The following is a 14,337-nucleotide window of genomic DNA, read 5'->3' on the forward strand; positions in this document are numbered from 1 at the left end:
CTCCAAGAGCACACCCACAGCATGAGATGGTGTAGAAATGACCACCACTGTGTAAACTTTTCTCTTTCTCCCTCTGGCAGGAAGAGTTAGAATTAGTAACAAATACACTGCTCTACACCACACAAAAGGAAAGTCTCCTGTCAGTCTCAGCTCATGGATGAATTGAGGGCTCCTGCTTTTTTAAAGCATAATTCATGAGTCCAGTATACACTCAGTAGCATAATGTCTGGGTCATAACCCATTTTCCCCCTGCATGCATGTATCTTGTAGCTCAGAGGGTTTCAGAACTATAAAACCCACTTACTAGAAATATCATCATGGTTTGATAAATATTACTAGTCACAGCGGTGATTTTCCAATAATAAAGGCAGAGGAGATTATTAAACACCAAACCTGCAATCAGCGTGGTGTAACATCCCATTAACTCCTTCTGCCTCCACTTGTGTCAGTGCTCTGAGTGCCCCTGAAGTTAAAGTGCGGCTCATGCAGAACGACCAGCAGCCATATCTCAGTAAACATACTCGATGTCATTAGACAGAGAAGGCTGATTATTTCTGTACATAAATTTCTCCATGGACGTTAATTGGCGGGTATTATGTTGCTTTCAGTACCTAAGTATGTCATTGGGAGATAGGCAGCGGTAATTTAGTAAATTTTAGGCACCACCCAGAGCCCCAACTTCATTTCTAGAAGTTGATTGATGGCAAAGAAAATAATAGTGGCTGATACACAAAATATAGTGTTCCTTATTCATTATGACTGTTGCTAATTAATAAACTCTTGACAGATGTTTGTGTTTTGTAAATTTACTTCCTTTGCAGAATCATGTAATTTAGCCTGTCTGCAGCCACTTCAAAATCAAAATCATAGTCCAGAAAAAAAAAAAGTGGTAAACACACAAGGTTGGGTTTGATGTTGCTCAGCTGGATAAGACCCACACTCTAATTATATCCTGAATAAATCCCAAAGCTTCACATAACCAGAATCTACTGGAGTCTCATTTAAAGACCACTCCAATCCCGAAAGTCTTCACGAAGAATATATATCTTTAATGCAGGTTTTTCTGAAAGGCATGGCTGAAGACTTTCATGCTTTGGACCACGTAAACCGCTTCTCCAGAGTTCAGCGACACTCCCTGTTCCTCTCCCACCGCTCACGGCTGCTGCTTAACCTTGCTTTATCTCTAAACCATGTGGCTTCTCAGTAGACGTGACACTTTCCTTATGTATTTCCCATGGAGATGTGATTTATGTATTGTTTTCTTCCTTATATTTGGTCAGGCACATATTTAGAAGTTTAGAGACAAGAACGTGACGCCGCCTGTGGGCTCAGAGTATCCTTATGAAGGGAGTCTGTCTCGGCATCTCAGCTAGATTATGGCTCTAGAATGGCCCACAGCCTCATTGCCTTAATTCCTTACTGCCTTTTATTTTCTGCATGCACAGCACCCTCAGAAATGAAGCTCTTTGCATGGTTGGTTATGCTTGTGAGAAATTTTGATCCAGGATTTTCTGAGAATAAACTTCTCTACCTACTAACAGTAAACAGTAGCCACCAGTTTTGCACTGCACTGGCTAAACTCTTTGAAAGCGGTGTCACACTTAGTACTTGTAAAATTATCTCCATGTTATAGATGAGAAAACTATGACCCCAAAGAATAAAATAATTTACTTCAACCAGTAAAGATTGATTGTTTGAACCCAGACTCCTTCAGGGTCACAGGATCTTGGTTATCTGCCTCGTTCTGCGTGCTCTGCATTGTGCAAGAGTGGGATGGATAAGGCTGAGTAGGAAAATTGTTCAAATAAACGCTCAGATGTTCTCTTGGTCCCACGTTCTGTATGTGTAAGAGGAAAACACATTTTGAATCAGAACCACCAGTCTGTATCAGAGAGGGCACCTCAGCATTCAAGATCCTTCCTCGTAAACTGTCTGCTTTGTCTTGTGTTAGGCTATTCTGTACCCTGTCTAAAAGAAAGGAACCTCAAGTGAAGCCATCTTGCTTCTTCATACTGTTTCTGCTACCTCTGGTATTTATGAGGCTTCTTATAATTCCTCCTGGATGAATGACAAGGCTTTCCTGTGTGTTCTTTGCCTGTCTTTCTTGTTTACATAAAAATGAATGAAGGGAGCTGGAGAGATGGCTTTGTGGTTAAGGCGCTTGCCTGCGAAGCGTAAGGACTCAGGTTTGATTCCCCAGCACCCATGTAAGTCAGATGCACAAGGTGGTGCATGTGTCTGGAGTTCATTTGCAGTGGCTGGAGGGTCTGGCGCACCCATTCTCTTTCTCTCACGCTCTCTATCTGCCTCTTTCTCTTTCCCTCTCTCCCTCTCTCAAATAAATAAATATAATTTTTAAATTTTTTGTTCATTTTTATTTATTTGAGTGTGACACAGAGAGAGAAAGAGACACACACAGAGAGAGAGAAAATGGGTGCACCAGGGCTTCCAGCCACTGTTAACAAACACCAAACATGTGCGCCCCCTTGTGCATCTGGCTAACGTGGGTCCTGGGGAATCAAGCCTCGAACCAGGGTCCTTAGGCTTCACAGGCAAGCACTTAACCACTAAGCCATCTCTCCAGCCCAATAAATAAATATTTTTTAAAGAATGAAGGGCCTGGTTATTTAGAATTCAACTGCATGATGTTGAGGGTCCAACTTGGTTGTTGGCATCAGGCCCTGTAGTTTGCCAGAGAATGACCCCTCTCCACTAGGTAGGGGTCTGACCTTGAGGGCAGATGGTCCAAAGGCTTGATAACTCTGGTTTCTGTTACTTTACAGTGGCATAAACAATGTACCAGTGTGCTCTGTACCAGCAAGAGCACTCTCTTGACCTTTCAACTTCCCTTTAGCTCCTCCAGGGGCTCTGCAGTCTGGTGTATGCTGTGGTTTTGCATGTGTGCTAATGGGGAAAGCCTTGGCATGATATAATGCTCCAAAAATGCCCCCACTGTCTCTGGGGAAAGCAGTTGCTCTGGGGTCTGGCTGGACTGTCTGACCTACATTGTGGTTCTCAGCACTCGCTTGTCCCTACACAACCCACAGGGGTACACATAGGCTGACATTTTTCTCAGAGACAAAACAGCAAAGAGACAGTTCAAGTGTGGACTGGAAATGATACTGGACTGGTCAGGAATTTTGGGTTCAGATCAACTTCTATCACTTGTTTACTAGTTTGAACAAATGCCTTCAACTCTTGGAATCTTGCTGTATCTGTAATATGAGAATGACTAAAAATCATTATGAAGGGCTGGTGAGATGGCTTAGTGGTTTAGCGCTTGCCTGTGAAGCCTAAGGACCCTGGTTCGAGGCTCGATTCCCCAGGACCCACGTTAGCCAGATGCACAAGGGGGCGCACACATCTGGGGTTCGTTTGCAGTGACTGGAGGCCCTGGCGCACCCATCCTCTCTCACTCTCTCTTTATCTGCTTCCTTCTCTCTGTCTGTTGCTCTCAAATAAATAAATAAAAACAAACAAAATGAACGTAATTCTTAGCACCAGCCTATAAAAACATAATAATTATGAAGACTGGGGAGATAGCTCAGTAGGTAAAGTACTTGCCCTGCAAGTGTGAGGACCCGAGTTCAGTCCGTAGATCCCATATAAGAAAAAAATAAGCCAGGCATGGTGGCACACACACGTAACCCAGAACTCATTGTGGAGGCAGAGACAGGTGGATCCCTGGGCTTGCTGGCCAGTCTAGCCTAATGGATAGTTTCAGGTTAAAAAAAAAAAAAGGGGGGACAACACCTGAGGAACAAGGAACACCACCAGAGGTTACACACACATACGTATGCATGCATGCGCAGCTGTACACACTCACAATAATAATTTCTAACAGAGTTTAAAACGTGGAGAGATGGCTTAGCGGTTAAGGTGCTTACCTGCAAAGCCAAAGGACCCAAGTTCAATTTCCCAGGACCCACGTAAGCCAGTTGCACAAGGTGGCGCATGTGTCTGGAGTTCATTTGTAATGGCTGGAGGCTCCGGCACACCCATTCTCTCTATATATCTGCCCCTCTCTCAAATAAATAAATAATAAAATAAAGACATTTGGCAGGAAAGTGGCTTGCATAGCTAGCCTCAGCTGATTTAAAAAATGTTAAAATAGATATGCTTTTATAAGGTATTTTACTACTACTTTGTGGTTCTACAGGATTTCTGACTGTAAATTGAGCCCTTGGGAAGAATTTAAATTGTTTCTAGACCTTTCCCCTATTCATTCTTTCCCACCACCCAAGGATTCTGTGGAAAGTTAAATATAGAATTTAGATGTTAGCTTTCATTCAAATGCATACACATATAAAAAGGTACACAGTGCCTATAGTTTCTGGCTAGGACTGCACCCCTCATAATATTAAAAAAAAATTTTTTAAAGCCAGGCGTGGTGGCACACCCCTTTAATCCCAGCACTCGGGAGGCAGAGGTAGGAGAATCGCTGTAAGTTCAAGGCCACCTGAGACTCCATAGTGAATTCCAGGTCAGCCTGGGCTAGAGTGAGACCCTACCTCAAAAAAAACCACCAAAAAAAAAAAAAAATTTAAATGACAGCGACCTCATTTTTGGAAAAGAAGAGGTCATAGTTTCTCATTACTATGCCTTCTTTGGTAAACATTAAATAGCTCTGTGGGCTAGCTTCTTAACAGGTTTCACAGCATTATTTTCTTAATTGAGTTCCTTAACTTGATATGTTTACATTCTTAAGATCTGCCTGATTCCAGAAAGGATTTCTCAGCCAATGATGACTTTAGTGATTAGGAGTGAAGTGGCTGGAAATCCCCCTGGTCACCTTCCTTCTCTGGACACGTCTGCAGATGCCCACAGTGCCTACATGTTGCAGAGCCTGAAGTTTACAGAGACTTCCCCATGATCCTCTTGACTATGTCCCAGCCTTGGGTTTTGGCTGCCCCTCTCCCCTACACTTCATTATTGGTGAGATCTACAGCTCGCTGTCCATATGGGAAGGGAGGAAGGGCAACAGGCCCTTTAAAACAGACTGCAGGACCGGCTATGGTGGTGCACTCCTGTTATTCCTGAACTCAGCAAGCTGAAGCAGGAGGATCATAAATTTACATCCAGCCTGTGCCACATAGTAAGTCTTTATCTTGCTCTCCCCGACACACCCTAATGGGTCACCCAACTAATCCATCATGATTGCTCTTAACATGAAACTAACATTTCATTTCCCTAAACAGTGGACTTCCCAGTTACCAGGATCCTACTACACAGGTCCCTGACATTCACCTGGAAAAGTCACGTGTGTTTACTATCTGGAGAAAAGTATAAGTAGGCTTTCTAAACCATTAAATATTAAATCACATATACATATTCAAGGTCATAGGGCATTGTAGTCAAAAGTATGGTCAGTCAGCAGAAGGTCAAGAAAGGGGGAAAGCAACTCAAAAGAAAATATTAACAACACATATAACAAAATATCAGCAATCAAAGAAGCATGTAATAACAGACGCAAGTAGGATCAGCTTCTCTAATACAACCAGTGACAGTCCAGTGCATTGGTAATGGAGACCTGGGCCCAGTGCTAGAGCACTTACCTAGCCAGCAGTCTTGCACCCCTTCTCCCCTAGTGGGGGGTTTCGCTCTAGCCCAGGCTGACTTGGAATTCACTATGTAGTCTCAGGCTGCCCTCAAACTCATGGAGAGCCTCCAGAGTGCTGGAATTAAGGTTGTGCACCATGCCTGGCTAGCTAGCATTCTTGAAACCCTGGCTTCAAGCCCCAGCACTGGAAAAATTCAACTAACTAGCTACACACTGTCTTCAGGATTATATGCATGTATGTACATATTTACACAGGAATGAAAATTAAGGAATAGCTGGGGAACACTAGCTAGCAAAACAAAAATAAGGATGGTAATAATACTAAAATTAGGATGAAATGTGAAATTTTTAAAGTAATAGAAAATATGATTTCCACAAGAAAATTCACCTATAACAAACATTTATATGAACATCCTATCACCTAATTAGATAAAATATTTCAAAATACAAATACAATAGCACAAACACATAAAATGTAACTAAAAATTTAAAAATACAAGCCATTTGTGGTGGCGCACACCTTTAATCCCAGCACTTGGGAGGCAGAGGTAGGAGGCCACCCTTATATAAGGCCACCCTTATTCTACATAGTGAATTCCAGGTGAGCCTGGGCTAGAGTGAGACCCTACCTAAAAAAAAAAAGTTGATCAAGTTAAGCAAAATATGTAGAAGGGAATATTTAAATAACATCACTATCATTATTGACTTAACCCAACAGATAGGAAATGTACACAAAACCAACTGAGTATTTACAGAAACCGATTAAATACTAGGTTAAAAAATTCAGGGCTAGAGAGTTGGCTTAGCAGTTAAGGCACTTGCCTGCAAAGCCTGCGAACTAGGTTCAATTCCCCAGGACCCACGTAAGCCAGATGCACAAGGTGGCACACATATCTGGAGTTCGTTGGCAGTAGCCAGAGGCCCTAGTGTGCCCATTCTCTCTCTATATCTCAACTTCCTTCCCTCTCTCCCTCAAATAAATAAATAAAATATTTAAAAATATTTTCATCTGACTAAAAAAACAACAGAGAAGTATTGAAAGTTTGTTTGGTTTTATAGAGTTTGAAAATTCTCTTGCTTAAGTTTTTTCATATGTTTTATAAATGTATGTGTGTGTGTATATTTGGCCCCGTGTGTGTGTGTGTGTGTGTGTGTGTGTGTGTGTGTGTGTGTGTGTGTAGGGGGGTGCACATGCGTGTTTGTGTGCATATGTTTGTGCGGAGGCCAAAGGTGGTCATCAAGCATCTTGCTCTCCATCTTCTTATTTTGAGATGTGGCTCTCTCTCACTGAAGCTGGAGCGCAGTGATTTGGCTGGACTACCTGCCAGCCAGCCACAGGGGCTCTTCTTCCTCCCACTGTCCAGTTCTGGGATTCCAGGTGTGTGCCGCCACACAGGCATTTCACATGGCTGCTAGGGTCTAAATTCAAGTCCCCATGCTTGCGTGCCACGCGCTTTACCCACTGAGCCTTCTCCCCGGCCTGACTTTTCCTTAAAAAAAAAAAACAAAAAAAACACAACTTTTCCTGTGTGTGTGTGTGTGTGTGTGTGTGTGTGTGTGTGTGTGTGTGTTTCTCCCTGTTTTTTTTTTTTTGTTTTGTTTTTTGTTTTTTGTTTTTAGTTACTTATGAACATACTCAGTATGGATACATCATGTGTTGGTACCATCCTTAGTTCGTCCCCACCCTGATTCTGCCGGGGACCCTCCTCAATGGGCTTGCAGGTTTTCCCCGTGCGATTAGTGGGTTAGGCGTTAGGGGAGCAGCAGTCAGATAGTGGGCAGAGGCAGTGCCTCTGGGCACGGGGTCCCAACTTGTGGCTCTAACAATCTTTCCACTCCCTCTTCCGCAAAATTCCCTGAGCCGCCATGGGTGTGTTTTAAGACTACTTCAGTGATGAGCTCTTCAGGGGCCTCTTACTTTTACTTTTGATGCATAAAAATTGAACATGTGGACTGGAGAGATGGCTTAGCAGTTAAATGCTTGCCTGTGAAGTCTAAGGACCCCGGTTCGAGGCTCGATCCCCTAGGACCCACATAAGCCAGATGCACAAGGTAGTGCATGCATCTGGAGTTTGTTCCCAGTGGCTGGAGGCCCTGGTGTGCCCATTCTCTCTCTCTCTCTCTCTCTCCCCCTCTCTGCCTCTTTGTCTGTCTGTCTCTCGCTCTCAAATAAAATATAATAATAAGTAAAAATAAACAAAAAATCGAACATGTTTATGAAGTTATACTATAATATTTTAGTGCATGCACATTATGTGATCAAATCAGAGTAACTGGTGTTATCTGTCACCTCACATATTTACCTTTTTATTTTTATTTTTTTGGTTTTTCGAGGTACGGTCTGGCTTTAGCCCAGGTTGACCTAGAATTCACTCTGTAGTTGTTAATAGCCACACTTATGCAACTGTACTATAGAACATTAGAAGTTATTTGTCCTCCCGTCCAGAGACATCTTTGTGTTTCCTAACCGTCGCTTCTTCATCTTCTTACACTTTTCCCAGCCTCTGTAAGTACTATTCTATTTTCTACTTCTGTAAGATCAACTTCTTTTAGTGTTTCCATATACATGAGAACATGTGGCACTTGTCTTCCTGTGCCTGAATTATTTCACATCACCTAATGTCCTCCAGTCCCATTCATGGTGGGACAGAATTTCTTTTTGTGTGCCGGAGTAATAGCATACATATCTACCACATCTTCTTCCATGGGTGGGCAACTAAGTTAATTCTCCCTCTTACTCTTGTGGATAGTGCTGCAGTGAACATGGGAGGAAAAGTGTCTCTTCAACATACTGGTTTCCTTTCCTTTGGCCATATATGTAGGAATGGGAATGCTAGAGCCTATGGAGTTTTATTTCTAGTTCTTGGAAGGACCTCCCTACTGTTTTGCCTCATGACTACTAATTTACATGCCCACTGACAATTTTCTTTGCATCCATAGCCAGCATTTATTTGTTTATGTTTGTTTGCGATGCTAGTTCTCACTGGGGGAGATGATCCTGTATTGTGGGTTTGGCTTGCATGTCCTTAGTGGTCAGGAAGTACTGGCTTGCAAGATGGCTTCAAACAGGACACTGTGCCAGATGTTGTGGCGCACGCCTTTAATCCCAGCACTTGGGAGGCAGAGGCAAGAGGATCACCATGAGTTTGAGGTCAGCCTGAGACTACATAGTGGATTCCAGGTCAGCCTGGGCTAGAGTGAAACCCTACCTCAAAAAAACACAAAACAAACAGGCATCACAGCAGATTACACTGAATAGATTAGTGAGTCTCTCTAAGTTTAATTATTTTATATTTCTTCTTCTTGTCTTTTTTCTTTTTAAGTCCTTACAGGTAGGGTCTCACTCTTGCCCAGGCTGACCTGGAATTCACTATGTAGTCTCAGGGTGGCCTCTAATTTATGGGAATCCTCCTACCTCTGCCTTCTGAGTGCTGAGATTAAAGGCGTGCATTGCCACACCCTGCTTTTTTTTTTTTTTTTTTTTGTTTTGTTTCTTTGAGGTAGAGTCTCTCTCTAGCCCAGGCTGACCTGGAATTCACTGTGTAGTCTCAGGGTGGCCTTGAACTCATGACTATCTCTGTCTCCCAAATGCTGGGATTAAAGTTGTGCACTACTATGCCCAGCTTGGTTATTTTATATTTCAAGTTGAGGTGACATTACCTACCTCACAGCAATATGATGAGAGTTAAATGAAAGTGTGTGTAAAGCCCTTAGTAAGGATTTGGTAAATAGTTGCTGAACTCTCCCCACACATACACAAGCCAACAACAGCAAAGCAAACAAACAAAATCAGTGCAGCAGCATCTTTCCTGGTCCCTTCCAGGTGCTAGAGAGATAGTCAGAGCACTTCCAGTACCTTGGGGCCTTTTCAGGAGTGAGCTATAAGAAAGCAGTGTTTCCAGTGGCCAAGTTCTGTCTACTTGGTTGAAAAAGGTGAACATTTTGTCTGTGACCATTTGTGAACTATGCCAGTGGTGCATGGTCGAATTAGTCTCTATTCTTTAAAAGAAAACAGCATGATGCTCCCAAAACAACATCAGCAAATTGGCTGGAGAAGAGAAAGAAATAGTGGGTTCCTAAGTGGGAAGCAGAAAGAAGGAGGCCTCCCCACCTGCCTGCTGCAGGCAGCACCCAGCTCCCCCTCACTCACCAGGCTGAAAGCACCAGCTCCTCAGGCATGGTGATGGATTTATGAGATCATGACAACATGAAGAAGTAAACAGAAAAAGAGTCAGATAGTAATCCTGGCAAGAATTTAATACTTCCCCTCTCTTATCTATGTTTAGGACTTGATGAGAATTTGTGGCTTGAGGTAAAAGTTAAAATTTGTCTGGGAGTAGGTAAAATCTTTTATAAAAATATATTCTTATTTTTATTTATTTATTTGACAGAGAGAAAGAGAGAGAGAGAGAGAATGGGTATGCCAGGACCTCTAGCCACTGCAAACAAACTCCAGATGCATGTGCCACCTTGTGCATCTGGCTAACGTGGGCCCTGGGGTATCAAACCTGGGTCCTTTGGCTTTGCAGACAAATGCCTGAACCACTAAGCCATCCTTCCAGCCCTAAAATAAATAAATAAATATATATATATATATATACATATATATATATATATATCAGACATACACACACATATATATGTATATATATTAGTGTCTATGGATGCTACATGCCAAGTTACTTTAATCATATACTTGCTCAGTGAGAAAAAAACTGAAAATAGTTCATTGATGTACATTAGTCCCAGTAGAGTTAATTGACTGCTCTGTGTCTTCTGCTTCTTAGATACTGCTCATTATAAAGTACTCCATCAAATTAATGATGGGTAAGGAGGAGAAAATACACAATATTAAATGGACACTTTGATTTCTGGAAGGTTTAAAGATGAAGGAAAAAACCCTACTGATGTAACTGTACAAATTGGAGCTAAGAAAATAATTTCACTCAAGTTATGTCTTGGTTTTGATGTTTTGCTGCTGGGAAATGCTGCATCTAATTTTATAAAAGCATGTGAAAGATTGTTATTAATAAATATGATCAGGACTAATGAAAATTAAAGGTAGGGACTGGAGAGATGACTCAGCAGTTAAGGTACTTGCTTGCAAAGCCTAATGACCTTGGTTCAATTCTCTAGTACTAACTTAAAGCCAGATGCACCTTTGTTTTATGCACCTGGAGTTTACTTGCAGTGGCTGTAGGTCCTGGTGCCCCCATTCTCTCTGTCTCTATCTCTGTCTGCTTTCAAATTAATTAATTAAATTAAAAAAATTGAAGGTAAGTAAAAGTTTTATCAGACCCATAGATTTATTTTAGTCTTTTGTTAAAACAAAATTATGGACAGTTACGGATGTACTATACATGCTGAGCATGGAGTATTTTGTAGTGTTGGAAGGTAAGGAAGTGCTCAAAAACAAAAAAGGAAAAATTACTGGTAGGAGCATGTCTAAGGAACACAGATACCAACTGAAAGAACTGAAAGTACCCAAAGCTGAAAGAATTTGAGCAGCAAAAAAGTAAAAAGTGATGTTCAAATAGGACACAGAGAATAAAAGAAAACAATGAAGCTATGCTGACGTAAACAAATAATCAAATAAATTGATCTATGTGGAGAAGAGACAGATGGTTCATGTGGAAGAATTCTAAATAGAATTCTGAATACTTTCCATGAATACTTTGTTCTCAAAGACTTCCTTCAGAAGTGCAAACTATGGAAAGGTTGGGAAGGGGACACCCTGGAGTGGGAAGCAACAGTGGAGAAATCTTACGGTCACTACCTCATCTGGATGATCATGGCAACGTCAACAATAGCAAATCATGTTGATAGTATGTGTACTTGATATGATATGATTAAAACGGCACTTTATCTGTGTGGTCCTCTCCCAAATAACCCATGACCCCATTCTTTTTTATAAAAAATATTTTATTTATTTATTTGACAAGAGAGGGGGAGAGAGAGAGAGAGAGAGCGCACGTGCACGCCAGGGTCTCCAGCCACTGCAAATGAACTCCGGATGCATGTGCCACCTTGTGCATCTGGCTCATGTGGGTCCTGGGTCCTTTGGCTTTGTAGGCAAACACCTTAACTGCTAAGCCATCCCTCCAGCCCACCTTATTCTTATCATGAGAAAATCACAAGACAAGTTCCACTGTGATGCATGCTACAAAATACCTAACTAGTGCTTCTCAAAACCATCAGTCATCAGAAATCAATAAAGTCTGGGAAACTGTCAGCCAAATGAAGCCAACACTGATCTGATGACCAAATGCAATGTAGCTTCCTGGGTGGGATCCTGGGACCAAAAACATAAGCTAGGTAAAAACCAAGAAAATACTAACTGCGTGCTTCAATCAGTAATGTTGCAGACCAGTCAACTAATTGTTACTTGTATGTCACGTTGACATATAAAGGAGTAGTAATAAATGAGACCAAATGTAGAATATATGTCCTCTTTACCCTTGGTTCTTAAATTTCCTATAAATCTCTTAACTTCTGAAAACTATAATTTGTGAAACAACTTAAACTGTCAAAAAGCCAGGTGAGTCATTTTAAGGCCTTTTGGTTCACGAGAGCACAGCTTGAGCAGAGCACGTTGGGCTGCACAGTTGAAAAACAGAACCGGAAGCTGAGCACCGGATGCAGCATTTCTCAGTGTGCTCACGAAGGGGCATTGTTACTCTCCACCCACGGAGCATTTGTTTTTCTAAAGTTCTTTGCAGTGTCTGATTCTAAGATAGCACAGTGTTATCATTACCGCTGTTTTAAAGTGGATGCTATGTCTGCAGTTTGGGCAACTCAGCTAGTTAATGCAAAGGTTCAGCTCCATCCAGAGAACAGCCATCAGCTAGCTGTTAAGATGGGACAGAAACAGGGAGGCGCGTGTTCAGAGCCAGAGCTGCAATGGTGTGCAGAGCTCTCCAAGCTTGACATGGCCCTCAGCTGCCGCTCTCAAGACTTGTGTCCTTACTAAGGAGCGCACATGGGAAACCTCATGGGGGAATTGTAGGGTAAAATGCTCAAGACTTGAAACTTGTCTACAGTTACCTTGCAAAACAAACAAACAAACAAACAAGAAAAATCCCTTTAAGCATTTTTCAAAGTAGTTTTGTGAGGGTAGCCAAAAGGAAATAATTTTGGGTCTGAATCAGATTATGCAAACTGAAGCGTATGCCCTTTGGTCCAAGGCATGGTTTCACTCTACACACCACTTCCTACATCCACCGCTTCTGGTGTGTTTGCTCCCTTCTGAGAGCCTGGGGATTATAAAAGGAAAGAGGAAAGCTCTGAACCAAAAACTAGAAAAGGTGCCCATGGGCCTCGTGTTTAGCCTTGGCCCAGCTCTTTTCCAGCCTTCACCCCTGCTCAGGACAGAGAGGGACACAGCCGCCAGCCATTCTCTCTGGCTTTCCTGTCACAGGCTAGCATCAAGGTTACTTGGCCCAGGGAGGGTGACAAGACAGTGGCTCTGTTTTCGAAACCCAGAATTAGGGCACACTCACTGTCTGACAGCATTACTGAGTAGGCTGCATGTGAACTTGAGACCATGCCTAGAAGTTCAGGTGAGTGGCCTGCTTACTGCAGGAGAGTGTGCGCCATCGGAGGTACAGTGTCCCCGTGGAGGAGCGTGGAGACAGCCTGGGAGCGGTCACCTGGGTAGCTGGGTGGGCAGCAGCGCCAGGAGTGACCCCGACGAGAGGAGAGTTCCTAAGCCTCGGGTCCACATAGCAGTCTGCCTTTTCTCAGCTTTAGAATCCCAACCCCAAGCTGGAGACCCTGAGGCTTGGACTTAGGTCAGGATCTCTCTCTCTCTCTCTCTCTCTCTCTCTCTCTCTCTCTCTCTCTCTCCTTCTGTCTCCACCTTTCCTTCCTCCTTTCTTCCCTCCCCCCCTCAGAATGGAGTCAGGAGGGCCAGGGCTCCAGATAATGCACCCCCAGGTTTATTTCCTCTTTTACTTTTGCTCTATAAACATCCCCCAAGGAGCTAGAAAGCCCCTCTGGGGACATAACCATTTCTATAGGCACAGGGTTATTACTCCATGTGCAGAAACAGCTGGCCGATTTTATCACATGTCTCTGAGCCATTAGAGAGGCTAGTGGCAGAGGTGCAGTGAGGAAGTACAGTGTCACATGCAGCTTTGACAGGAAGCCAGCCAGCAGATTGAGGACTGAGCACTGGCCATTTCTCAGCGGATTGAAACAGCACAGGTTAGTGCCTTTTTTTTTTCCTCCCCCTTGGCAAACCTCAGCTAGCTGCTCTAAAATACCTGTTTGCCTGTCCTCAAACTGTCGTTAACTATTTCTCTCATGAAAAGAAACTGTTGTGGTCTTGAACGTGAGAGACAGTGTAGCGCCAGTAACCACACAGTGTTAGAGGAACAAACATTGAGCCATTATGGTGAAGATGAAATTCTCAGAATCGGCTCGCTTCCTTGTTTAGAACTTCTGTGCCTTAAAAAAAAAAAACAAAACCTCAGATGTTTATTAAATAACTTCTTTTTTTTTTCCATGGAATGCCTAAGCCTCTCTCTCTCATTTTTACTTTAGTACAAATCTGAAACAGGACAGATTAATTTGTATTTACAGATGAGTAGGGTGCTGTAGGGTGTTAGAGATGCAGAAATAATGTGGGTAAAAATGTGCTTTGAGGCTGTATGCAAGTTTGTTGTTTTATGTATTTTTTATCTCATAAAAGTTTGCTTAGTTTGTACTTCATGATAAAATAACTTCTTTGGCCTTTAAACTTTTGTTTCTTCTTCTTTCTCCTTGTTCTCTCCTTT

General features: G+C 42.5%; 1 protein-coding gene across 2 annotated transcripts in view; it reads left to right on the forward strand.

Moving 5' to 3' along the window:
- Wipf1 (WAS/WASL interacting protein family member 1) overlaps positions 1–14,337 on the forward strand; it is a 133,742-nt gene that overhangs the window by 32,184 nt on the left and 87,221 nt on the right. The window contains exon 1 of one of the 2 annotated variants that reach the window (XM_045147569.1): positions 13,747–13,765. The exons of the other annotated variant lie outside the window; for it this stretch is intronic. The gene's annotated coding sequence lies outside the window, so the exon portion shown is untranslated. Of the gene's footprint in view, positions 1–13,746; positions 13,766–14,337 lie in introns of those variants that run through there. 2 annotated transcript variants of the gene reach the window in all.

Source organism: Jaculus jaculus, chromosome 4, assembly GCF_020740685.1.
Source record: "Jaculus jaculus isolate mJacJac1 chromosome 4, mJacJac1.mat.Y.cur, whole genome shotgun sequence".
NCBI classification, from domain to species: Eukaryota; Metazoa; Chordata; class Mammalia; order Rodentia; family Dipodidae; genus Jaculus; species Jaculus jaculus.